The following is a 27,898-nucleotide window of genomic DNA, read 5'->3' on the forward strand; positions in this document are numbered from 1 at the left end:
CAAAATTTCACTCCACTGCCTTTAAATTTCACAAGCGGTTTCTTACAACTGACCGATCTGCATGCCACACACAGTATATGGGATGAGACGGGCAGTTTTGCCTCTCTCCTTGTCAGTTTAATTTTGCTTTTTCTCTACCCACTCACTGGGTGTGGAGATGCTGGGTTTTTACACATTTTAATTGCTTATCTATTGCAAAATATATTTATGTAATTTTGAAGGAAAGCAGTGATTTATATTAGCAGAGAATGGGAGAGTTTAAAGGGGTAATCTAGTCTAACCTCCTCATTTCCAGTTCCATTTTCTAGTTGTTAAGGTCATACAGCTAAGTAGGACCAGAGCAGGAATTACAATCACGATGATGAAGATTGCACAGCACTGGCAATTTTCACAAACATTGTTGCATTTAATGTTCACAAAGATCCTCTGAGCCTTGTATTATTATTATACCCCATTTACCAGGGAGGAAATTAAACTTAGCAATACCAAGGTATTTGTTTTAAAATGTTGTATTAAATCTCTGGACTTTCAGTCTAGTACTTTCTTTGTTACTCAGTGAAACCTCATTGGTTTTCGTTTGTTTAATTGAATTCTAATTAAAAATACTTTTCAAACTAGGATCTAGGATTATCTTTTTTTCTTTTTGTGTTTTTTTTCTTTTAGGATTATCTTTTAAAAAAATAATAAAATGCATAAATGGTATCTAGCCCAATATCTGATTTCCTATATTTCTTATAGTCCATATCACAGGTAATATTTCCCATACTCCTTGATATTATACTGCTTTGTATTATTGTCTAGTTTGTATTTATATGATTTGTGTTATCTGAGCAAAAAGCCTTTTCCCTGTTCAAAATCTAGTAATTTTCTATTACACCCCCTCTTTGTGACTTCTTTTAAGTTCACCAACTGTCAGCTCTTTCCCGCCTCTCCATGGCAGATTGCCAGATTGTATAAATCATGCCTTTGGCTGTTCTTGTCAACAACTGAAGCAGAATTTTTGCAAAAATCTTGTAAACAGTGTGTTGCAATGTTAGTGGCCTCTGCTACTAATGCCTCCCTTTTCTTTCTTTTAATATGAGGCTCGGTCCCCTTGTTTTATGAAGTGGACCATTTCATCTTTCTTCCACGTGCAGCTAGCTAGGCTTTTCTCATGGATTTAGTAGAAGCTGATCTTGAAATTTTCACAAAGGTGCTTCTTCTCTTGCTCCTTTAGTTTCCATTAGGATCCCTAATGGGAGTGATGTTGAACACCCATCATCTCAAAGAGTTCTATTTTCGAATCCTGACCCTGCCACTTTCTGGTTGAGTCATCTGGGGCAAACTTTTCCAACCTCGTCTGTAAAACGGGATCACATCACACATACCTAATGGCAGAATTGAGAAGATGGAATTACCATTGTGTTTTTCAGCCACACCACATGGCATGTGGGATCTCAGTTCCCTGACCAGGGATCGAACCCACGCCCCCTGCATTGGAAGCAGAGTCTTAACCACTGGACTGCCAGGGAAGTCCCAAGAAGATGGAATTAGATGAGAATAGTGCCAGATACATAATGTTTACTAAAAAGAATGTTGATTGCCACTTTTATTATTCTTGTAAATAATCCTTTCTTTGGTTGAAGTTTCTCTTTGTTGTCAAGCTAACCATTCAGTCATATATCACAAACTCACCACTGCCTTCTCTCTTTTGAAACATTGTAAGTCAGTTGTTTTGTTTTTGCCTAAACTCTATTTCTTGAGCATCTTGACCCAGCTCTCTTTTTTTTTTTTTTTTTTTTTTTTGCGGTACGCGGGCCTCTCTCTCACTGTTGTGGCCTCTCCCGTTCCGGAGCACAGGCTCCGGACACGCAGGCTCAGCGGCCATGGCTCACGGGCCCAGCCGCTCCGCGGCATGTGGGATCCTCCCGGACCGGGGCACGAACCCGTGTCCCCTGCATCGGCAGGCGGACTCTCAACCACTGTGCCACCAGGGAAGCCCCCCAGCTCTCTTTTTAATTATTTTGCTTCATTCTTTTCCTATGAGTTTTAGGGCCTACTACTCTCTGGCATCTTTAGATTGGAGCAAATGGTCCCTTTGAGTCATTCCTCTGACATTTTTAGCCACTTTATATTCTCTCAGTAGTTTGCTAACTCCATATACAATCTGATAAACCAGTTCCCAAGAAGTCAGTTTTAAGATAGTGGAAAAATTGGTATCTATCACTTTACAGTGATTTGCTCTGGTAGTTCTATTGGCTCGTTTCCTGTTTTCCCCCCAATCTTTAGAAAATGCATTCACATAAATATTCTTCAAATCTGTATTATTCATATTAATTTCATAGGCTGTGATTGATTATTTCCAATCCTGTCCCTTTTAGTTGAAGGGCAGTCAAGATCCTCTTCCAATTCTAATGCTTCTTTTTATATTCAGGAAACTCACCATTTAACAGATATAACAACAACCATAAATGCTAGGATACAGGGACACAGAGGGATAAAAAACATGGTCCATCCTTCAGGGAACCCATAATAAGTAAGTTGTCCCTTCCTTATTTCTTTAAAAGACATTCATATCGTTTTATTTTCATAATCGTTAAACTTGGCTTCTTACATAAATGAGTATCTAGTCCTACATCCTTGGAATAATTCTTACCATCAGGACTATCCTAAGGCTTATATTAAGGTGAAAAAAATATTAGATGGTTCCCAAAAGAAGTGGTTTGTGGTTTGGGTATAATTTGCTTAGTATTTGCATATGCCTATTTTGAAAAGACCTAGTGTTTCAAGTTAAAACACTAAGGCTATAAATGAGAGCAGATTTCTTGCTTCATGTTTGGCTGCCATAATTGATACCGATTCCAGAAACGTATAGCCAGAAGTGAGTCAACAGTTAAATGGAACAGAGAAGAGGAAAAAAAAAAAAAGTCTCAAGAAATCTTCTAAGACAGTAATAGCCCCCATCTGGAATTTTCCTCTCCTCTGTAAGAGCTTTTGCAGTTAGAGTGCAGTGTGGCTGGATGGAGCTCTGGTTTGCATGCTGCCGGCTGAGGGTTACTCCAAGTCCACCCCGTGCTCAGCTATTTCCCTTACTGGCTTTTGAGTTAGAGCATGGAAGACCCCCTATCAAAATAGAAATGTTTAGACACAGAATTTTATTGCTGAAAGGGATCTTACAGATCATTATACCACAGAGATTCCCAAGCCTTTTCAAGTGTGAGAACCCCTTTTCAATCTCAACGTTTTTTGGATTCCCATTTAGTAGGACTTGAACTTGTAGTATGCATGGATTGAGAAGGTATATAATGACAATATGCCACTATGAGTTCAATTTGCATGAATTTAAACTTCGTTAATCAGAACAGCAATTACATATATTTGAAACAAATAGCTATACCTGTATGAGTGAGACATATCACTTATTTCATCTATAGCCTGCTAGGTATACACATGGATTTGGAGATCCCATGAATTTGGAGGGCCCTGGGGACCTGCACCTTGGAAACCATTGATCTAATCCAGTCTCCTGTTTTAACAGATGAAGATAAATGTGGTTTGTGGATATTAAGTGACTTTCTAAGGATACAGCTAGTTAGTGGCAGAGTCCAGTTCTTTGACACCTTTTCCACTGTGCCTCAGCTGTCTTAAACTTATCTGAAATTATTATTCATCCAGATCAGCAGAGAGAGGTACTGTAAATGAACTAGCTCAGAGGAAACTATGATTGTGTACCACACACAGGAAAACATGCTCCTGTATATAACAATAACAAAACAGATCAATTAGATTAATTAATTAGTTTGTATATAGAATTAATTAGATTGTATGTAGTTAATTAGATTGTATATAGAATTCTTGCATAACTTGTCTCACTTGACAATTACATATTTCTTGAGGATTGCAAGGAAGTAGAGACCTGTGTTAGGTACTTGATAAACTGTGGAGTGAATATGAAAAACGTTGACTTTCTGGCCACAAATAATAACCCCTCTCAAAAAAAAATGCAGAGGAAGAATTAAAAACCTTAAATATTATGGGTTTTTGGCAATGAACGGGCACAAAAGTCAGCAAGAATGGACATCCTCAACTTCTGCCAAGTCAGGAGGAGCAGTTCTGGCTGCTGAGTTGAGAAGAGAAATGAGAAAAATCACCAGCCAAATCATCCGTTCTAATACTGGCAGACACAGGAGGGGGAGTGTGTCAGAGATATTAAAAAGCCATTCAGTGTGAGAATGATGCGATTCAGCTAGGGAAAGAAGAAAAGAACAATTGATATTTCCTGGATATTTATTAATGTTTAGATACAAGAGGTTGTATTGAGAGTCGCCAAGTCTTCAGCCTGTTTTCTCTGAGTGCTTGATACGGCGTGAAAGAGGCTGAACAGAGTGCGGTTCAGATCCGTGCTCTCCCTGGGTGACCCATTTCTGCCAGTACTGCACTGGGTTAGAAAACTTCAGGGGTTTCCTAGACTAGCTTTAGGTCTCTTTTGATCTGGATGACCCTTGGGAGTCTGAGTTGATTTTGATTCCTGTGAAAATTTGGGTCATTTGGGGGTAGATCTTGCCTGGTCCAATCATATCTTCTGTGTGGATATGGTAATAATGAGGGTCCATTCTGTTAGATCCAATAGTGTCTCAAGAAGGTCAAGGCTACTTATCTAGTTATGCTGTGTATCTGTTTTCCATAGATAGAGGATCTATTTCATGAGCAAAGTTTGCCATCTTCATTCCAACCAAATGATCTGAAACTATGAGCTGCAAAAGGAATCTTAAGGGAAAATAGGGCTGAACGTGAGCAAATCCATTCTCACCACCGGAAGCTGTAACTCCACCTGCATAGTCTCTGGGGGACAGCCCATCTGACTGAGTCTTAGAGAAACAGAGTAGATATAACTGGTATTGACAGAAAAGTTGTACAAACAGATCGTGATTAATTCTGTAGTCCTTATAGCTGAATATAACAAAACTGGGGTCCAGGGACTGTTGCTTTGCCTCCATGTTCTCTACCCGCTTGTTCCCGAGACTCTAGGTGTCAGAGGGAGGGAATGGCGTTTGCCATAGAGCAGAACCCTTCCTCTTCTGAGTAACTCGCCTGTTAGAGCTGCAGTGCTGGCAGCGGTCCTGAGAAGGGCTCTGCAACGTGGGCTGGTTTGCAGGAGCATTTTCACTGCAGGCAGGTTCCGTTGCCTTGGTGAAGTCCCCACGCATCTGAAGAGTGGCTCATCTGTTTCCGGCTGGGGATCGCTTGTGCTCACCCAGGCACCCATGAGAAACCTGGGAGACTGGTGAGCAGGTGCTGGCTGAACCGGGAACCTTTAAGAATCAGCCAACAAAATAGATAATTTTACTCAGTACAATTCCAGGAGGACTAAGTTTTGGAGGAAATGCTGTCAGAGAAGCGTTTTCAGTGTCAGGGGCCTAGGGCAGGAATGGTGAGTGGAGAAGGAGGAGGGAAGAGGAAGAACAGAACGAAGAAGTGAGGGGGTGAGTTGGGGGGTGAACGGGCTGAGAGATTCTTAGCACTCGGGTGGAGAGAGTTGTCTAAGAAAGATTTTAAGGATGTAGCCTTTATGATATGCTTGTAAAACCTCTCACCCTGCTGCTTCCTGAAAATCACAGTAAACATCTACATTGTGCTCTTTCCAGTGTGGGCGTCAGGACCCACCTTTGGCTACTGAGCCGTTGAAGTGTGGCTGGTCCGAACTGAGATGCGCAGCAAGTGTAACATACGCACTGGATTTTTGGCGACTTAGTGTAGAAAAAAGAATGTAAAATATCTATTGCATTGATAATTTTTTACATTGAATACTTGTTGAAACGATAATATTTTTAATATATTGGGTTAAAGTATATCATTAACGTTAATTTTACCTGTTTCTTTTTACTTTAAAAAATTGTGTCTACTAGAACGCTTAAAACATAATGTGACTGATGTTATATTTCTACTGGATAGCACTAATCTAAATGATTCTTCAAAGCTACTGGAGTTAGATTTGTGTTTATTTTGGGTTAGTATTGGTGGTGCTACAGGGTTGTACAAGCAGACACTCACACCCTTGTCTGTTGATGGCCAAAATGGAAGGGAGGGTCAGACTTGATAAATCTCAGGCTCCAAAAGGAGCATTGGTCAGCAGGCTCTGGTAAGTACATCTGTGTGCCGAGACCTGCAGACATTTGGAAAGATTCAGAGTCAGAGAAATACCTGGGAGAAATGGGGCCTGACTTAAATATATCGAAAGGAGACCAAGTTTTCCTACAAGAACAGAACTGGTAGTAACAGAGAAACCTCAGAGGGCAAAAATGGGAAACAGCGGGGATGGGAGAGAAGGTGCAGCCTTCTCTGCGAGTGTGTCATGGCTCAGTAAGACGGGAATAAAGACACAGACCTACTAGAGAATGGACTTGAGGACACGGGGAGGGGGAAGGATAAGCTGGGACAAAGTGAGAAAGTGGCATGGACATATATACACTACCAAATGTAAAATAGAGAGCTAGTGGGAAGCAGCCGCATAGCACAGGGAGATCAGCTCGGTGCTTTGTGACCACCTAGATGGGTGGGATAGGGAGGGTGGGAGGGAGATGCAAGTGGAAGGAGATATGGGAACATATGTATACGTATAGCTGATTGATTCACTTTGTTATAAAGCAGAAACTAACACACCATTGTAAAGCAATTATACTCAATAAAGCTGTTTTTAAAAAAAACAAAAACAAGAATGCCTGATGCCTGGGAGGGAGGAGAAAGAGGAAAAGAAGAAAGGACGGAGGGGGAGAGAGGAGAAGAAAGGAAATAGAACTGAATTGAGAAAAATAGCCACGCAAGGCTAGACGTGGTTCATGTGGTCCCTGATAGATCTTGTGAGTTTGAAACAACTTGAGAAATGACCACTCCACGGAGCAGAAATCCTCTGTAAAACCCCCACAAGTAAAGAAAAAACAGGTTTCCTGAATGTTCAGTAGCAGCAGTCGTGAATCTATTTGAGAAACGGCTTTGAAGCTGCCCCAATTCTTTGTTAAGACAAGACTGGGGAGAAAGGAGTATTTGCATAAGTGATGAGGTGAAAGGGCTGCTGGCGTCCTCAAAGTTGAATGCGTCCCAGAGATACATCCTTTAGCGCCCTCCATAGGAGGCCAGGGAGTCCCTGGCTGCATCCCTGGCACAGTGTTATTCTGTAGCGGTGTGTATATATCTTGCTCAACTATTTGGAGCGCGACTGGGCCCTTCAAGTAACCAGAATAACACCCTTCATTTCACTTTACGGCCAGCAAAGACACTCATTCCAAAGAGTTAGTAGAAACACGTAAAACCCTTCAGTGGAGTACCGCCTCTGCTCTGGGTCTGAACAAGTTCAGTCCAATTTCTCATCCCATAACTCCTGTGTCTATGGAGCCAGGCAGTTAAAATGAATGACCGGAGGCGCTGCAAGGGTCTGAAGTGCCTAACAAATCATCAAAGAAAGACTAAATTATGTCCTGAACTTACCAAAGCCAAAAAGTGAACTAATAATATATTTTAGAAACAGTTGCTCCAAGAGCTGAAACTGAAAACATGGTGATGTTTAACTCCAATTTAATGAGAACATCCAAGTAATTAAAAGGCCCCACTCTTAATGCTCTCTGGTTGATTGAAGGTGCTTTGCATATTGGAAACAGGTATGAAAAGCTTTTATGTGTTAAGGGTTCTCTGAGCAAAATTGTTAACACTACCCACCTGGTGGACCACCTGCATCGGTTTAGCTAGAACTAGTTAGAAATGCAAATTCTCAGGGCCCACCCCAAAATCTGCATGTTATCAACATCTTTAGGGGATTCTAGGCATGCTGAAGTTTGAGAAGCACGGGCCTAGGGGCCTAGTGTGTCTCTTGGAAAGGAAGGAACACCCTTTCCTTGAACAGGGCCTCTGGGGACCACAGGTAATCCTTATTTTATGTTCTAGGCACTGGGCTAAGAACTTTACACAACTTACCTCGTTTTAATCCTTCAGCAGTTCTAAGGAGGCAGTATTAGAATTAATGCCACTTTACAGATAAGGAAACTGAGATATAAAATCATTAAGCAATTTGCCCAAACCCACATGCCCTAAGTAGGAGAACCGGGATTTACATCTAGGCTGCCACTCTTTGGCAGGACGTGATTCAGTCTTTTTCACTTGGGTTTTTTTGTTTTGTTTTTTTTTTTTTTTTTTGCGGTACGCGGGCCTCTCACTGTTGTGGCCTCTCCCGTTGTGGAGCACAGGCTCCGGACGCGCAGGCTCAGCGGCCATGGCTCACGGGCCCAGCTGCTCCGCGGCATGTGGGATCCTCCTGGACCAGGGCACAAACCCGCATCCCCTGCATCGGCAGGCGGACCCCCAACCACTGCGCCATCAGGGGAGCCCTTCACTTGGGTTTTGAGCCATCTACAAGATGGGCAGATAGGGAGTTCTGTGGGTCCTACCCACATGGGTTTGCTTTGTCCTTTCCAAAAAGCCTGGGATTTCCTGCTTAAAAGTCCCACAGAATCTAGGTGGTGGAGTGACTTCCCCAGATCACATAGTTAATGGCATAATCCTGGCTGGAGTGCAGGCTCTCTGACCTTTCATCTCATATGTTACAATAAAAAAAAAAAATACCAAAAAGCAAAACTGAGACCATAAAATTGAACTGAAATACCGTCTTTTAGGAATAATGTCTATTAAATTTAGAGGTTTACTCTTATATGACTCAAGATAGCTTAAGGAAAGGGGACTTATTTAAAAGTGGGGGTGGAGGGAGTCAGTGACACCCCTCCTTTCACCCATCACAGTCTCGTGAAGCACATGTTCTGTTTCTCTGTTCTCTTCTTCTCCCTTCTGCAGGCAAGGCTGTCTCCACTACTCCTCTGCTTATGGGTGAATGAAAATGGCCACCCCAGCCCTGATTGGACAACATCCTTCATTTCACACACCAGCAATCATGTGAGCATGGTTTTGTGTCTCTTATTTCTAATTCTCCAGTTAGAGAATTCTAGGCTATTCACTGATCTCTCATATTAATCAGCCAAGTCAAGTTGTTATTAAACCAAAGGCAAGAAGGCTACCCCTTTCAGTAGGGGCATAGGGGTAATTCCAAATAGTGGATTATAGAGTAGGCAACCCTGCCCAAATGTTCTACTACATTTAAAAAAAAAATAAGATCATACCTCTTGTAGCTTTTTTTTTACTATTTTGCCAAAATACTTCCCTGCCTATAAATAATATCATACCTCCTCAGTTTTTGTGATGGTGATACAATCAGCATATCCACTGTATGGCTCTGCCTCGGTTTGCTCAACCAGTTTCTGTCGGTGGGTTTTCTTTCCTCCAGGTATTAGCCAATATTGTCAATGTTGTAATGAACAACTTTGTCATAAATCTTTGTGCCCAGTCTTAGTTCTTTTTTTAGGATAAATTCTTAAAAGGCAAAACTGCTATGTGAAGAAGTGTGGCCATTTTTAAGGCTTTAGAAATACATACCCCAATTACCTTCTGGAAAAGCTGTCCCAGTTCAGACTCCTACCGGCAAGGGAGTAAACCTTCCCACAACCTCACCAGCACTGGGGATTATTCTTTTTTATCTTTGCCAATTTTATAGGTAAAAATTGAGCTCATTGTTCTTTTAATTTGTGTTCTGGCTGAGGTGGAACAATTTTTTCACATGTTCACTGGCCTTTTGTATTTCTGGTTTTGCAACATATGTCTTTTGAAAACCTCAGCTGCACTTTACAGAGGAAAAAGATTTTGGCAGTTGTCATTAAATGTCTGCTTGTTCCTTATTCTAGTGGCGTCCTTTAGTTGATTACCCCAACCTGAAGGTAAACCAGCATCGCATTATTAGGATAATAGTATTTGAGTCTTCAAACAACATGTAAAGCTAAGCCTTTAGTTTGTTACACTGTCCTTTATGAAGATGTTCTAGGAGAGGCGAATCGATCTTCCAAGCTATGTGATAAAATGTCTGAGACCAGAATACCTAGTTGGCTGAAATGGTGGGATGGGGTGAAGTGAGAATATGAAAGATGTCAAAGCAGTTGGAGTTCTTAAGGGAAGAGAGTTTTTCGTACTATCCTGATCTCTAAGGATGGGGAGAGGAATCTGTATGGGAAGTTGACTGTTTCTTTTTAATCCTTGCTTTACATCCAGCATTGAAAGGATGGACCCCTATCTCCTGTTCAAGTTGAAGTGTGGGTAGTTTTGAGTGTCCTCACAATTACTTCCTGGGACTTTGAAAATGATTCAGGATAGAAGACTCCCAAGAGATCAGATTGAGGTGACAGTAGGCTCATTGAGAATCACAGGTCAAGACATTTTGAGGAATGCGGGCTGGTGGAGCTTGGCTACACCGGTCAGAGATGTCCTTCTGTATAGGCAGTAGCCTCTGGTTTGCTGGTCAGAGATGTCCTTCTGTATAGGCAGTAGCCTCTGGTTTGCCGGTCAGAGATGTCCTTCTGTATAGGCAGTAGCCTCTGGTTTGCTGGTCAGAGATGTCCTTCTGTATAGGCAGTAGCCTCTGGTTTGATTCAACAGGGTTTCCCAAGCTTCCCTCATGATAATGATCACCTGATGTATTCACTAAAAACAAACCTTCCAGGCCCACTGATTCAGACTCTTCAGGCAAGGGCCTGATGATTCTACCATCAGAGAAATTTGGAAAACACAGATTCAGAGGTTCTGCGGGAAGGCCTTTTATAGCAGATAGCTTTTTGGATGTCCATTCAGCCACCAATACAATACAATACAATTCCCTACCCCTAGGTCGGACCTTAGTATTCATGGTTGGGCTTTGTCATACCCATGTCCCTGGCTGCAAAGGAAGCCAGGCTGTGCCAGTCAGATTTTCTCTTTGTAAATTAAAAATGGTATTTAGAGGTAGCCAGTCTGTCTCTAGAATTGCAGTATGGAATCTCAAGAGCATGGGGCAGCTATATTCTGCCATGTGGATGAAGAAGTTGTTAAGATGGTATACAGGAAGACAGAAGAATGAAACACAGATGCCCTCTTGACTTGCTTTCAATAACATGTATCTCTACTAAAACACTCTAATATAAAAAAAAATCATCTGCATGTAACTAAAACCTTTACCTTGAACATCAAGTGAAGTTAATGGGTCTTCTATTTTATTTTATTTTTTAAATTAATTATTTAAAAATTTTTGCATTTTATTTATTTTTTATACAGCAGGTTCTTATTAGCCATCAGTTTTATACTTCTCTAGATCCTTTAGGTGTACGGTTAGATTGTTTGTTTGAGATTTTTTTGTTTCTTGATGTAGGCTTGTATAGCTATAAACTTCTCTCTTAGAACTGCTTTTGCTGCATCCCATAGGCTTGAGATTGTGGGGTTTTCATTTGTCTCTGGGTATTTTTTGATTTCCTCTTTGATTTCTTCAGTGATCTCTTGGTTATTTAGTAACGCATTGTTTAGCCTCCATGTGTTTGTGTTTTTTACGTTTTTTCCCCTCTAATTCATTTCTAATCTCATAGTGTTGTGGTCAGAAAAGATGCTTGAAATGATTTCAATTTTCTTAAATGTACTGAGGCTTGATTTCGGACCCAAGATATGTTCTATCCTGGAGAATGTTCCATGCGCACTTGAGAATAAAGTGTAAACTGCTGAGCTTCTATGTTAGGTGCATATATATTTATAATTGTTATATCTTCTTCTTGGATTGATCCCTTGATCATTATGTAGTGTCCTTCCTTGTCTCTTGTAACATTCTTTATTTTACAGTCTATTTTATCTGATATGAGTATTGCTACTCCAGTTTTCTTTTGATTTCCATATGCATGTAATATCTTTTTCCATCCCGTCACTTTCAGTCTGTATGTGTCCCTAGGTCTGAAGTGGGTCTCTTGTAGACAGCAATTCGTTCCACAGGCTGCAGGATTGTAGTTCTTCTTGCTTCTGCTGTCTGCCCTCTGGTGGATGAGGCTATCTAAGAGGATTGTGCAAGTTTCCTGATGGGACAGACTCTGGGTCTTCTATTTTAAAAGTGAAAATTATTCTGGAAAGATTAGGGCTATCAAAAATACATAATTTAATATAAATTACTTTAACCAGATTACTGCAAACTCTGGCAACAGGAGTGTTATTTTTAGGGAAGAGGGTGGGAAGTGGGCCATGAAGGTGATGTGAGGAGAGGCAAAATAGGTGAAGAGTCACAGCAGTGGTTTTAGAGACTAACAAGGGAGCACGGAGCCTGGATATGGTCACTTCTATGTGGTGTTTACACATTTTCCCCTTGTGCTGGAGAGTGTGCAGGTATTTCCAATCTAGGCTGATCTAACCACCAGTGTGAATGTCAGGTGGCATTTAGGATCTGTCAGTTTCAGTTTTTGCTGCTGTAAATAATACCTGGTTAGGATTCTCGAACTGAAGATTAAAAACATGCGTGGGTTATTTGAAGACAACACAGTGTGCTTAGTAGAGTTGATTTAGTGTTCATTCAACTAGTCAGCTCATTACACAGGTAGTTATGTTTAGCTCTTTCTCATCACACAAGGGCAAGACAAATTTTTCCTCCCTAACTCTCAGGGCTGAGTGCATATCTCTTCTGGGTGTCTTGATCCATTTTTCCCTTTTGTTCATGATTAAAGGGCTGTAGACTCCTTCAGGAAGTTGTCTCAGAATTCTATTAGCATCACAGTTTCTAGACTTTCCTACCAGGTCAGTAACTTGTTAAAAGCTCACCTTCTGGTTCCTGAGATTTCTCTTTTGCTTTCTGCACATTTGGTCCTCATCCATTCTACTATCTCCTGTTTTTCCCACTATTTTCCTATTTTTATTTCATGTGTGTAGCTGGAAGGGGAGCTCCATATCTCCCAGGAAGGCTTGCTGTTGAAGAGGGAAATATCTGACTTCCCAGGAGCTTAAGGTTCTTCATATTCTTTTAAAACAAGCCCCAACATGGGACTCCCCGGGCGGTCCAGTGGTTAAGGCTCTGCGCTTCCACTGCGGGGGGCCAGTGGGGCGGGGTGTGGGTTTAATCCCTGCATGCCGGTGGTGCGGCTGAAAAGAAAAGGAAAAAAACAAAAAAACGCAACCCATGGAAGGAGGAAAGGCCACCGAGCTTTGAAGACATTGGCAAACCTTTCAGGATCTGAGGCACTGCTGCCTTTAACCCTTTATTGCCACATCAATGATTCATTTTGTTGTTTTAGGGACCTCCCTTCCTTTGCTAGGAAGGTACTTTTGAATTTCACTCTAAGTTCCCCAGAAAGCTACAAATGTGAGCTTAATCTAGGTTGCTTGATGCAATTATAATTTTATCTGATGGTCTGGGTGATACGTTTAGAAAAGGAGTATCTGAGGGCTGGTCCTGGAGGTCCAGTTCTAGGTCCCTGGCTGAGTTCACAAGGAAAACACATCGCAAGGAGGACATATCTGATCTCTGGGAGCCAAAACGACCCTAAGGTTACATTCTGCCTGAGAATGGCTGGCTGTGGCTCCCTGATGCTCTTCAGCTGTGGGCTGGGAAGGCATACTAGAATGAAGCTAAGAAAATCTGTGCTTTCTTGAGAGCTTTTTTTAAAATTTTTTTAAAAATTAAAAAAAAATTTTAATTGAAGTATAGTTGGTTTACAATGTTGTGTTAGTTTCTGGTGTACAGTAAGGTGATTCAGTTTTATATGCATGTGTGTGTGTGTGTGTGTATGTATATATGTATATTCTTTTTCAGATTCTTTTCCATTATAGGTTATTACAAGATACTGAATATGGTTCCCTGTGCTATACAGTAGGACCTTTTTGTTTATCTGTTTTATATACAGTAGTGTGTATCTGTTAATCCCAAGCTCCTAATTTATCCCTCTCCCACTTCCCCTCTGGTAACCATAAGCTTGTTTTCTATGTCTGTGAGTCTGTTTCTGTTTTGTAAATAAGGTCATTTGTATCTTTTTTAGATTCCACATATAAGAGATATCCTATGACCTTTGTCTTGACACCTTCTTAAGGAAGGGGTGTAACAATATGGAGATTTGCATGTGTAATAAATTTTTATTAACTCTTAGTTTTCAGAGCACTTTGCAAATGCGAACTCCCAACTCTCACTGTGCATGATTTTTCTCATTTATGGCTGGGCAAACAGAAGCATAAAGAGCAGCAATGAATGGTCTGAGATCACCGAGTTAGTGAAATAGGCAGAGCTCATAGACTAATTATCTCTTACTGCACCTCTTGCCCAGCAAGTCACCCTCACCCTTAGTCTTCCCTGACAGCTGCCATCCACAGCTCCTTAGGAAAAGGGAAATTCAAGCACAGATGAAGGAAAAGGACATTGTTTCAATCCAGTGTTCTCTTAACATTTAATTCAAACCTGTGCTGTTGGACTAGCAGCCCCCATGTGATTTAATATGGTGATGAGTAAGTCTAAGGAGAAAAGTATATGTACAGTAAACTAACACTGATGCATTTTGGGGGGAGAGAACTGCTGACTCGCGAAATATACATTTATTTCCACCACGTGAGCTATAGTGACTGCTATTTGTTTCTCTCTGTTCACTCAGGGATTAAATTGAGTTTAAGCAGCCTGGAACAGTTTGATGCCTTCTCCTTTCAGCCATGGAAGGTGCCAGGTGGCTTGCCTCTAGAATCTGACATCCTGTTGGTGAGGATAACAACCCACAACTGAGATCCTTTGGCTTTCTTTAGGCCCATCTACGAGAAATAAATCAGAATGATGCAGAGCTAAGAGCATGAACTTTGGCCACAAATGGTCTTACGTTCGAATTCTGTCAGTAACGGTGTGACTGGGTCCTCTGTGAGAACTGTCTTTCAGGTCATGATTAAATAGCATATGATAGGTCGGTAATAATAATGATAGTAGTAATAATAATTGTTATTAAAGCAGCCACCATTAAATGAGTACTTATTATACACCAGCCACTGTGCTAAGTGGTCTCAATCTTGACAACAGCAATAGGAAATGGGTACTGCTAATAAATGTATACTTAATGTCAGTTGCTCTTTTCCTTGACAGAGTAGGTATTTACTGAGCATTGGATACGTGCAGACGTCATACTAGGTGTTGGTGATTTAGCATTAAATGGGTCATGATACCACCTCTCAAGGAGTTCTTGTACTCCGGGGGGAATAGGGAAGAAGACAAAGGAAATATGAAATGATAAGGACTATCAGGGGGTATGATGGGAGCAAATGGAGGGGAGAATATGAAACAAAGTAGGAGTTAGGGAAGGTTGAACCCTCAGGGTTCTGTGGCTCGGGAGATTGCTGGACCGCTAAGGTCATGGACTTCTGAGTTCAAGTCCAGCGCCCTCTACTAATCCTTCCCTCCTAGATGAGCGTCATCACTAAGACAAGACTCTGCGAAGCTTCTTCCCAAGGAAAGGATTACTTTAAGGAAAAAAAAAAGAACCTTTATTGTGAAAGTTTTCAAATTCACAAAAACAGAGAGAACAGAATAATAGACTCTTTTACTCATCCTCCACATTCAGTAATCATCAACATTTTGCCACATAAGCTACACGCAAAGGACACTTTTACTGGGGGGCTCTGTGGGTGATTCCGAAGAGACTATATAAATCCTTTGTCCATTTCCCCTTGTCCTGTATCCATAAACTGGATCTTCTCTCCTCCCTCCGTTGTGAAGACACCCCTTGATTCTAACAGGAGAGTGAGTGTCGGGCCTGTGATCCAGCCTCCATCACTGCTGGAGTAGAACAGCCCCACATATATGCTGGAATAGCATCTCCTTTTAAACAGAGACAGGATTATTATTGCGGTAGTCAGATTTGCATTTTGCACATACGCACTTTTTTTTTAAACATCAGTCATAATGCCTGGTTTGGTGAACAATGCCTTAATCATCACATGGTCGGTGTAGTAAGACCATCTTTAGCAAATGGACTGGACACAATAGACATCTTGGTTAAGATGCTAGACCTCACTGGGTGACTATTGTCACCCACATCTATTATGTGGCAATCATCTGGTGAATGCTAGATCTGGCTGTGAAAATAGATTTGCACTTTGTCTTTTTTTTTTCTCCTTATTCTCCATCAGTCCCAGCCCCTGGAAAGGAGTCTGTCTCAGGCAGCATGCTCTGAGTAGCGATTTTGAAGGTAGGGGAAAGAAAAAACCAAAAACCAAAAATGAGTGCTTAGACTACTAACCCATGGACTTTATTTTGTGGTGCATATTTTCAATTACAAAAGAACTGATTCAGCTTATGAAACAAGAGTAAGTCATTTCTGGAAGGGAAATTCTCTCTAGCATTCAGTAAAGAGATTGATTGGGTTTACCAAAGTTAGAATAAGGCTGCTTTTGTTAAAAAGGAAGTGATTAGGTACAGGGGAAATCATTTTGGATTGTCAGATAAGAGTCTTAATTTCAACTCCCAGGCTCTGCTTTGATGAACCAGGCTATATTTGGCAAGACACCTCACACCTCTGGTCTCAGTTTCCTTACCTGTAAAATACAGGTAAGGGTTTAATGATCTTCTTAGTCTCTGATATTTTGGGACTTTAAGAGGGTTTAATGCAATGCAGTGGTTAAAAGCAAGTCTTTAGGAGTTGGATAAAGCTGGGTTTCAGGCCTATGTCAGCTGCCTGTTAGCTGTGTGATCTTAAAAAATTCACTTAACCTTTCTGTTCTCCATCTTCACAGTTTGTAAAACTAGTACAGTAGTAATAGTTCAGCCAAGAACTATTAGATCAAATGTATTGTGCTTCACATAGTTCCTGGCACATTTAAACTCAATAAATGGGATTTCTTCCTATTACGTGCTCTTGGTACCTAAATAATCAGAGATCCAGGAAGAAAAACAAAGCCCTCAACAACATTTTACTGGAAAATGAAGCAAGATCCCTGTCCCCAGCTAGCAATATTTTCACAAGTACTTTGCTCTGATCCAGTGCTAGCATGCATGAAGATGCATTATGAGCTCAGTGCCGTGTCTGTGGTTCATTTCTAATTTCATTCATTTAAACAACGAGCCAGCATTCACCCAGTGCCCTCTAGGTCCTTGAGATCCTACTGGCCTTGAGGATGAAAAGGCAAATGTGCCATCTTTCCTGCTATCACGGGGCTTACAGTAGAGAGGGCAGAGGTAGACCTAAGCAATATTATCGCATTACTTTCTTCACCAGTTCTTTCTTTCTTTGTGCTTTCTGGAAATTCTTTCAGATTTGGAACTCAGAGGCCGATGCCCATTTTAAGTTTGCCTTAAAGTCAGATTTCTCTGTGATCTGAAGTTCAGATGCCTCACTGGGTATCTTCTCAAACCACATAACTTCAGATTCTCTGTGTTGAAGTCTGTTATCGGTTCAATTCTTCTCTTTCTAAAAAGAGTTAAGAATATTTGAAACAAACTGGGAAAGTGTGCAGATGTTTGTACAGCTATTTGAAACAAACAAGCAAACAAACAAAATGAGAAGAGTGAGTAGCCCGGTTCCACTTTAAAAAATAATAACCTTAGTTAACTTCTGCTGAGTCCTCTTTATAATATAAACAGGCAGTGCTCAAAGCAATTTATATATAATCATTTATTAATCCTCACCATAGCCGTGGTAAATAGATTCGAGGATAATTCCCGTTTTGCTAGTGAGAAAAACTGAGGGACAGACAGGTTGAGTCAGCTGCTAGTCAGACAACTAGTACGTGGCTAAATTGGGATTTAATCTTACCGTCTGACCCCAGAACGAGGCACATATCCAGTGGTTTCTGAATGGCACAAGATACTTGTAATAATTTTCTATTGTTTTATTAAATATTGAGCTCAAGAAAATTAAATCACAGGGGACTGCAAATATAATTCAAACTTTTATTAAATGTCAGAATATCAGATATTTGGATGCACTTTACTTCTGGGCAATGATCCCGGTCTGAAGCATATATTTAAGTATTTGCTGCTGTGATTATTGCATTGATTTATAGCGGCAAATCAGATTACACAGTGAGGAGGATTAAGTTACTGACACACACTTTGGGGAGGACACCTTTTGATCTTGGTTTGGGAGTTCAGATGTTCCCTTATAAGGAGCAGGCCTTCTCCTTGTCTATTTCCTTTGAACTATCTGCTCTATGGAGAGAGTTGTCATTTAACTTGAACTTGTGAGTTCTGAAAGGGACATTTATTCTTTTTCCTTCTGCAGGATGCATGCCACCAGAAATAAATGCTCTTGGTTTGTAAGTTTAGAGCTGCTATCATAACCACTTTTTGTTTAGTTTGGAAAACTCCAAACTGCTACCTACTCCATCTTTTTTTTTCTTCCTAAAAGTTCTTTCAAACATAATTCTTTTAGTGGAATAAAAGATTTATTTTCTGTCTTAATATACTATAAATAGTCATCTTTTTTTTTTAATTGGGGTATAGTTGCTTTACAATGTTGTGTTTCTGCTGTACAACGAAGTGAATCAGCTCTATGTATAACTATATACCCTCCCTCTTGGACCTCCCTCCCCACTCCCCATCCCACCCATCTAGGTCACCACAGAGCACCGAGCTGAGCTCCCTGTGCTATACAGCAGGTTCCCACCAGCTATCTATTTTACACATGGTAATGGATATATGTCAATCCCAATCTCCCAATTCATCTCCCGTCTCCTCCCCCCAACCCATGTCCACATGTCTGTTCTCTACGTCTGTGTCTCTATTCCTGCAAATAGGTTCATCTATACCATTTTTCTAGATTCCACATATATGCGTTAATATACGATATTCGTTTTTCTCTTTCTGACTCACTTCACTCTGTATGACAGACTCTAGGTCCATCCATGTCTCTACAAATGACCCAGTTTCGTTCCTTTTTATGGCTAATATTCTATATTATATATATGTACCACATCTTCTTTATCCATTCATCTGTCAGTGGACACTTAGGTTGCTTCCATGTCCTGGCTATTGTAAACAGAGCTGCAATGAAAATCCTTTGTCAGTTACTTCGTTTGCAAATATTTTCCCCCATTCTGAGGGTTGTCTTTTACAGCTACACGTAAAAGAATGAAATTAGAACACTCCCTAACACCATACACAAAAATAAACTCAAAATGGATTAAAGACCTAAATGTAAGACCAGACACTATAAAACTCTTAGAGGAAAACATAGGAAGAACACTCTTTGACATAAATCCCAGCAGGATCTTTTTTGACCTACCTCCTAGAGTAATGGAAATAAAACCAAAAATAAACAACTGGAACCTAATGAAACTGAAATAGTCATCTTTTAAGTCTGCATCTCCTCCAAGAGGCATCTAGATCACTTGCTTCTTGGACCATCTTTATTCCTCTGACTTCACCCTCCATAACTCCTGAAAGCTGGACTTAAAAATGGCCCTAATTCCAACTTCCTTTCCACCTCAGTTCCAGAATCAATCCTGGCAGGAAGTGTATCAGTCTCACCTCTGGGATTAGTTCACATCCCCGGCCTGGGCACCCAGTGACATGGTGGGCCCTGTGCTCTTCCTCGTCACCCAATCCTGATAGCAGCCTCTTACCTGACATTGCAGTTGAGCCTGCCCTAAGACTCTCTTGCTAATCTGTTCCTCCCTTTGGGCTGAAACTCTGCATACGCACAAACTGTGAACTGCGCCTGACCTCATTATGCCCTTGGATAATTATGCCTCGAGACTGAGTCTGACTCTCTCCGCCCAGAGCCAAGGGCAAAGCATAAGCTGGGAATGCTGGGCTGAACACTCTGTTTGCCTATGGGGGCAGTTATAGGAGTGCGTGCCAAGGATAGGCTCAAGGGGCCGCGATGCCCGCGATTCTAGAAAAGGAGTTGAAGCATCACTAAACGAGGACGGAGAAATGTCACGAGCTTAGAGTTGAAGGGGTGCATTATTGTACAAAAGAACAGGTGGACAGAGGTGCCCAGACTGCAGCTGGGGCTGAAATGAATGGTTGGCTAGCACAGAGGCCAGGCAGGGCACTAGGTGAGGGATGGTGCTAGAAAGGACGAGTCCTGTGGGCCCTGTGACCCTTTTGTATGCCAGGGAGTGTACCTGTCAGGATGGGCTCAGGACCTTCAACTGTGCAGCTGGCCAGGCTTGTACTCTGGTTCAGGACGCCCATTCCTGCCTGCTCTTGGCTGCCAAGGCCTCAGCAAGCCTCCTGCCTGCCCGAGTCTGGGCTCTGTCCCATTTTCAGTTTAATAGAATTGATGTTGCTCAGTGCTCCCAGGACACATGGCATTGCCCTGTTTGGCCCTGGTCCTGATTTCAACAGAAGGGGAAAAGAAAAGAGGGCTGCCAACAAGGCCATTTCCTTCAACTCTAAGTCCCACTGTGCCCCCGGCTTCTTATAAGTGACAAGCCTGAAGGATTCTGAGTAGCATTTTTCGATTAAAGTGTTTCATTTTATGTTTGTCTATCATAGAACATAAATAGTGGAGGGAAGAGATCATCTCTAATTAAAGTCAGCAAGTGTTTATCAAATGTCTGTTAGTTATTGGTCTTACTTGTATCCCTAACCTTGTTATAAAAGTCACAGAGGCAAAAATGATATAAAATATGGTTCTAGACTTCAGGGGCTTACCCAGAAATCATTATGAATTAAAGTCTTTAATGTATATAGAAGTATAACTACTATCACAATATGATTTATGCGTTTAGATATACCATGACTCAAATTATACCAACCAAAAAGAAACCACACAGAGAAACTTTGTTGTAATCTTGCTTTCTAGCACCAGTCTCTAAAGGAATTCTAACTTTAAGCCCCAAAGTTCCAAGAGTCCCTTTGTTATAACTAGTAATAAAATCTCTCTCTCTCTCTCTCTCTCTCTCTCACACACACACACACACACACACACACACACTTCTACCTTGCAATGTTACTAGCAAGTCAGATCAGCCATAACGCTGGCCAGTGAATAGCTCCTGGCTGGCTGGCTGATCAGCCCATACATTGTTTGGCAAATTGGATCAAGCCACAGAAAAGTAGCCTCAGATAAAGTGAGCGATTTAACATAATTTCCTTTCTCATAGTGAGAGGCTCTATTTAATTTTCACACCCCTGTGTCTGATGTCTTTTCATGAAATATAGTAGTCTACTTCTCAAAACTTCCCTGCTGGTGAAAAGCATGCATTTATTTTTTAAAATACATTCTTAATTTCTGGTCCATAGGAATAAACCATGCCTCTGGGAAAGAAATGCATTGCATGGATACACTTTGTGAAGGTAAACACACAGAGGCATCCTACTTTGTGTTAATTAATGATAGTGATGCCAAGTTTTTATAGGAAACCAATTTTGCTTTTAAACACCAGGGAGATCTTTGAGCGTAAGAAACATTTCAATTTAGGAAAACCATAGCATGCCCAAAAGTCCCAATGTAGCAGGTGAATTACAGTTGGTATAGAAAATTAGATGCATCAGGAATTGTTCCATGAATGTTCAGTAAATATAGCTGGACCACTGAAGGCATTTTCTCAAAGTTGAAGACAACTCCAAAAGTTGGGATTTGTTCCAGCATTTTCCCAAGTGTTGGAGTTCACATGCATGGACTGGGACTGTGGGAGCTGAGAAAGGCCGTAGTAGTGAACAGCCCACTGGGTAGAACCATGCCTTGGACGGGCCAGGGCTTTGCCAGACTGATGAAGCGTGGATATTCCTTGTCTCCAAATGGAGACCAAGTCTGACCTTTTAGGAGGATGGGAGTTTCAGCTTCCTCTTGTTTCTATTCATTAGGAAGTTATTTATGAATGTTCACTAAATGTGACATGACATCCTTGGTGTATTTAAAGCAACCCTAGGCTGGTGTTGTCAAAAGTTTCATTGTACACACAGATGCTGCAAGTCAGCAGGAACGCAGAGTTTGACAGGGTGAGCGGCAAATGATGCGAGGGCTGAGTCACTGCAGAGCACGCCACACAACCCCTCTCATGTAACGGGTTCTATTCTCGTGCCCTTACTGACTGCCCCATCTAGACTCGTCTGCCTTGGACTCTGCACCATTGTCTGCCTGGAAGCATAGTTGGTGATAAAGAATGGTGAAAGTGAGGACAGTTACTTAAAGTGGAAACCCCCAAGTCTAGGTCCTCTGAGCCCCCATAAAGGTGTCTGCACTTTGACTTCCAGGAATCAGTTCTACAGAAATACTCAAACAAGTGTCTACAAGTCCATCCGCAATGAAGACATGTACAAGAATGACAAATTGGAAACAACCTAAATGGGAGGGGGGCCATAAATTATGGTATTATTTATGCAATGGAATATTATGTAGCTGTGAAAACAGCCAAGCAGTTTTATGTGAATAAAGCTGCCCACTGTAGATTGCTGAGGAAAACACTATCTGTCTAATCTATCTATCTATCTATCTATCTATCATGATCCCATTTCTGTGTTTAAAAAATTATGTGTGTGTAGCAGTGCTGCCCTGGGGGACTGGAATTGGGAAAGCTGAGGGAACGATCATCACTTTGGCTTTCTACATTTCTGGCTTTCTACATTTCTTTCTACATTACTGGGAAGTTTGCAGTTAACATGTATTACTTTTGTAACTAAATATATATTTGCAAAAAGGAGATTAAATAATTTAAAAGCTTTTCAGTCAAGATGCCCAGAGTAATCCTGGGATTACACAGTAGCCAAAAAGAGTAAATCCATAATTATAAACAGAGGTTCCATCATTGCTCCAGGCTCTTGAATGAAGCATTTCATCCGAGTGTATTTCTAGGAATATGTGTTCTGTCTTTTAAGAGAAGGTGCAACTATAAGTCCAAGTTGTTTATTGGCCTGACCCCTTTGTTCTAACAGCTTAGTGATACTATTAATAACATTCATTATTCATTTCCTATTTTATGGTTTACAAAGCACTTTTCACGTCTTGAATAATACAACAAAGCTGTGAAGGGGTACTAGTATCCTTGTTTTCAGAAAAAGTAATTGGGGTTCAGGGAAATTTGGAGATATGTTCTAAATCACACAATTAGGGCAGAAATGCAGTAGGAGTCAAATAGGGATTCTATCCCCAGTTAGCCATTAATTCTAGAAGTCACTGTTTTTCTAGGTCTCAGATTCCTCAACTATGCAACTGGGATGGTGAAGTTCTCCAAGTATAAAAGTATACAATTGTTTAAGTGAAACCAAGTAGATCCTTCCTATCTAACACCCTGCAATTAACTTTGGGACAATTCTATGGATGTGTTTAAAGATACATTGTAAAGCTATGGCAGTCATTCTTTCTATTAGCATATTTAGGTGTGAAGTTAAAGGCTGTATATTTGTGAAGTGATTCAAAGGACAAATTATTGCAGATTGGTTGGAAGGAACCCAAGGTGATATGGTCACATCCCTGCCATGACCCTCCATCCCAGGTGGCACAGATGGTCATGGCCCACCAGAGGTGAATTGTAGTTCTTCTTTCCTGGCCTTGGTAATTCCAGCTACTTATATAAGCATTCCACGTGAATTAGAGTCGAGAGATGGTTTTATACAGGTCTAGTTGGTACATGGTAGTTCTAAATAAATGTTTGCTAATAACTGGATTTGCAGTGTAAATATTTGGCAATGGGTCATAAAAGAAATTTACTTTTCCTATGACTGAACTATTGGGCTTATTAGTACCATCTCCCAAGTAACCGATTCCTAATCTTTTCACTAATCAACACAATTTTCATGAACCTACCGCCATAAGGCTGTGTTTTTGTTTTGTTTTGTTTTTTGCGGTACGCGGGCCTCTCACTGTTGTGGCCTCTCGCGTTGCGGAGCACAGGCTCCGGACGCGCAAGCTCAGCGGCCATGGCTCACGGGCTCAGCCGCTCTGCGGCATGTGGGATCTTTCCGGAACGGGGCACGAACCCGTATCCCCTGCATCGGCAGGCGGACTCAACCACTGCGCCACCAGTGAAGCCTGGGCTGTGTTTTAAGATATAGCTTTTATTCAGGAATGGTGAGGACAATAGATCAAGAGATGACTGTCATTGAAAAATTAGTTTGTTACTCACAGTTCCCAAGGGGAGGGGCTCCGCCATGCCTGGGGGAGGGGGAGGAGAATGCGGGGAAGCGGCGGAATCAGTCAGGAGGCGGAAGGACCAAGGGGAAAACAACGGCAAGATCCCTCTTTGTGGTTTCCGCGGGGAGAAGCAGGTGAGGCAGGGTAAACAAGTTTAGGATTGACTAGTTTGAATAACTCCAATGGGTTCTGGGATATAAGGGCTGTCTCTGGCTCTTTGGTACCCTGGCCCTGGTGTGATTAGGGCAGGGGGACAGTGGCTCAGCGTGCAGAAGCCCAATAAAGGCGGTGGTTAGGCTCCCATGGCTCTGAGTGGGTTGGTTTGCATATGAAAGGCGTGCTCCTGGCCCGGTCCTTAATTCTCTCTGGAATTGGCTGGCCCTGGGAGAGGCAGTCTCTCCAGGGTCAACAAGACCCCAGGTGTCCAAGCTTCAGAATAAAAAGGCATGCTACAAGGCTGATCTAAATTAGGGTAGCCTTAGAAGGAAGCAAAGAATTGTCAAGCAGCGGTGCTAATAAAAATTGGGTATATAACCTATCATTCTGTATAATATTATGTGTACTGACATAGCACACTTTCATCGTGGATCACTGGTTTGGCATTAGTAAGTCTGGGAAAGGCTTGTACGTGTTTTCTTCCAAGAGCACTAGATCACTTTGTCCTATGAGCTAGTTTATTTCTTCAGTTCTCCAGCAATGAAGCTATACAATTAACAGGTGGCGGTGGGTTCTTAGTGGTGGGATTTTCTAGCCCCTCCCACCTCACCCCCTATACATACACACATTATTAACATATATATTGAGAGGTAGTACATACTTACAAATATGTGTGAGTGCAAGCTGATATATATACATACCTTTAATCAAGGTATAGGAAGACAAAACATAAACCTTAATTTAAGTACCATGGACTTTCAACAAAAATGCATCTTAAAGTTGAACAGGATTTATCACTTTATTGCCCCTCCACTCCCAACACCTGCCCCTTCCCTTGTCTAGTTAGAGATCTCTGAACAACATACAAGTAAGCACACATCTTTCATTTTTTCAGGAATGACTTATGTAAAGACATCATCAGGATCAATAGATTTGTGTGCTGTAATGTATGATGCCCTTGAGCAAGTCTACTTAAAAAATTAGCCCACATGTATTATTGAATACTGGTCTTATTTTTACATGTGAATTATGAGCGCCATTTGACTCTATCCTCTTTTACATACACCCATGGGGCAGGCACACCCTCTTGAACACCAGTGAGACGGGTCGAGCCACTGGCTTCTACAGAGCACCACTGGCCTGTGTTCCGAGAATTTTCTCCCCTGTAGGTCTGGCAAGACAATGCTTATACACAAACATGTTTTATACCCGTTTGCTGGTCCAGCCAGAGAAGCGACGGGGCCGGGGTAGGGTGGTTTCTGAGCCAGAAGCTCCCTCTGTTGGAAGAGTCCAGCTTATTAACCTCTTAGAGGTAACTAATTCCTTTCTTTCATGACCTCGCTCATGGCTGCACAGCCACCTTCCTCTAAACCCTTGCTCAAATCCCCTCTCAAGATGGTGCCAATCAGACACATGTAACTCAGTTTCTAATAACCAACCTAATGCGCTTTTCCTCTTGTCATAACATCATTAACAAGGGAAATAAGCCCCAATGCAGCAGTGACTGGGGCAGACCTTCTGCGCTTTATGTCTACACCCCAACTGTATTCTTCACACCCTTCACTGTTACGGTGCTAAGAATATAAACATTCTTCAGTGTCTCCTTCCTTTTCTTTTGTATGTTTGCTTTTGGCTGTTTCTCCATGAAGTATTCATGACCTGTCCACGTTCCCCTGGATTTATTAACTTAGCTCCTTTGTATCTACTAGTTAACCTTGATGTCTTTCCTTCCTCCTGTACAATAAATTCCTCCTCTGGATCAACACTCCTCATTCAGTACACGCCTGCCTTATAAGTAACTCTCAAGATACTTGGGTCCCTTTCCAGAGTCCATGTTCACAGTTCAAAGCAACCTCTAGGGCTTTGATAACTTGGTTCAGGTAATCAGGGCAATAGCTACATATGCTCCATTGTTTTAAATTCCTTTCAGGTGGAAATCCATTCTGACTACATTCAAAGTGAAGGTGAAAAAAATAATCTTTCCAGCTGTTTGATACAGGAAAGAGCTCATTGCTCTGCACAGATCTGAAGAGCTCACCCTATGCATCTTTCCTGTGACTGTAGTGGACACATGGTTGGCGCTCAGGTTTCTCTGTTGCTTCCTGGAGCGTCCACCCACAGTCATTCTCCAGCCTTTCCCATTCCTGGATGGCAGCCAGAGCAGCACCTTGGGGGAAGGAATGAGTGCTCCGCTGAAATAAATGCCCGGAGAAGACGGATGCCTACAGTGCAGGAGGATTGGCCAAGGCATTCACTCTCCAGCTGTTAGGAATTTTAATTGTCCTGTCTTGGAACTCAGTAGAACCTTGGAGCATGATCAAAGGGGGAACAGGGTCAGGGAGGAGGGGAAGTAGTGGAGAATTGCGGGCTACCGTCCTACAAAGAAAGCAACTTAACTAAAGTATTAGTTTCCAATTGCTGTTATAACGAATTACCCCCACCTTAAGGACTTAAGACAGTTTATTACCTAACAGTTGTGTAGGTCAGAAGTCCAAAGTTAGTCTCACCTGGCTAAAGCCAAGGCATCAGCGGGGCTGCATTCCTGTCTAAAAGCTCTAGGGGAGAATCTGTTTCCTTGTCTTTTCCAGAGGTTTCCTGCATTCCTTGACTTGTGGTCTACTTCCTCTATCTTCAACGCCAGCAACAATGCATCTCTCTAACACTTTTTCCATTTTACACGTCTCTCTGACGGTACCCAGGAAATGTTCTCTGGTTTTAGGAATGCGTGTGATTTGATTAGATTGGACCCACTGGAGTAATCCAGGATAAACTCCCCATTTCAAGATGCTTAATCACATCTGCCAAGTCCCTTTTGCCATGTAAGGTAACACATTCATAGGTCCCAGGGGTGGAGTGGGCAGGTTATTCTATCCTACCACACCACGAAGTCGATATCCTCACTGAGACAGAAAAAAGAAGTTTCTACCTTTAGACCTACCTTCTTTGTCTCCCTCAGATCTAATGGGACAGCCATAGATCTTTAAAAATTCTCTTTTTGACATCAAATAGGTGACAAGTGAAATTTTATTATAGGCAAGCAATAATAATATTATCAGTTCCATCACAGTTTTTCTTTATTCAAATTACTACTTTAAGGTTTAGGGGTAACTTTCATTTCTCCTTCTCCATGTCTCTCCTTCACACATCCAGTAGCTTCCTCTGCCTTCAAGAAACTTTAATCTTCTTGACCTCCCTAGCTGTAGAATGATTCCCTCCTGCCTTTGACTGCCAAAGTTCTCCAAAAATTAATCAGCGTGTTACCGTTTTTTCCTTCACCTTCTATCCATCCCTCAGACCTCAGAAGTTTGGCTCCTGCCTTAACTCCTCAATGGATGACGACCTGCCGAAGGCCCCAGGTATTATGTCACTGAGACACTTTCTCACTTTTCTATCTGCTATTGGATATTCCCATGATTCTCAACACCATTGACCAGGCCTTTCTTGAAACTCCCCATCCCTGGCTTGTGTGGCTCTCCTGAGTCACTCACACCATGCTGTCAGACCCTGGTCCCTCGTCCTCCACCCAGCCCTCGCCTCCAGACATAACCTCTGCTCTTCTTTTCTACCCAGACTCCCACAGACACCCGCCGAATCTACTTTTCTAACTATTTGGTGGACATTTCTACACAGGTATCCTTCTGCCCTCTCAAACCCAAATGACCAGAGCTTAAATCTCCACATCTCTTCTCCTTCCTGATTTATGTACCGACTTGTTTATATAAAGGTTTTTTATTCATTTTAGTCAACAGATCCATCACGATCCTAATCGTCTTGGCTTGAATTCCAGCGTTGGTGTGGAACTTCTTTTATCCCATTTGGTTGACTTATTCACTATTTTTTTTTTTTTTTTTTTTTCG

At 41.6% G+C, this 27,898-nt stretch overlaps 1 protein-coding gene across 4 annotated transcripts in view; it reads left to right on the forward strand.

The window, feature by feature from the left end:
* The window catches only part of TMEM178A (transmembrane protein 178A), a 236,314-nt gene that overhangs the window by 149,223 nt on the left and 59,193 nt on the right, over positions 1-27,898 (forward strand). For all 4 annotated transcript variants that reach the window (XM_024753439.1, XM_024753442.1, XM_024753440.1 and 1 more), the window contains one exon: positions 8,815-8,913. The gene's annotated coding sequence lies outside the window, so the exon portion shown is untranslated. The remainder of the gene's footprint in view (positions 1-8,814; positions 8,914-27,898) is intronic.

Source organism: Neophocaena asiaeorientalis, unplaced genomic scaffold (assembly GCF_003031525.2).
Source record: "Neophocaena asiaeorientalis asiaeorientalis breed wild unplaced genomic scaffold, Neophocaena_asiaeorientalis_V1.1 scaffold171, whole genome shotgun sequence".
Taxonomy (NCBI): domain Eukaryota; kingdom Metazoa; phylum Chordata; class Mammalia; order Artiodactyla; family Phocoenidae; genus Neophocaena; species Neophocaena asiaeorientalis.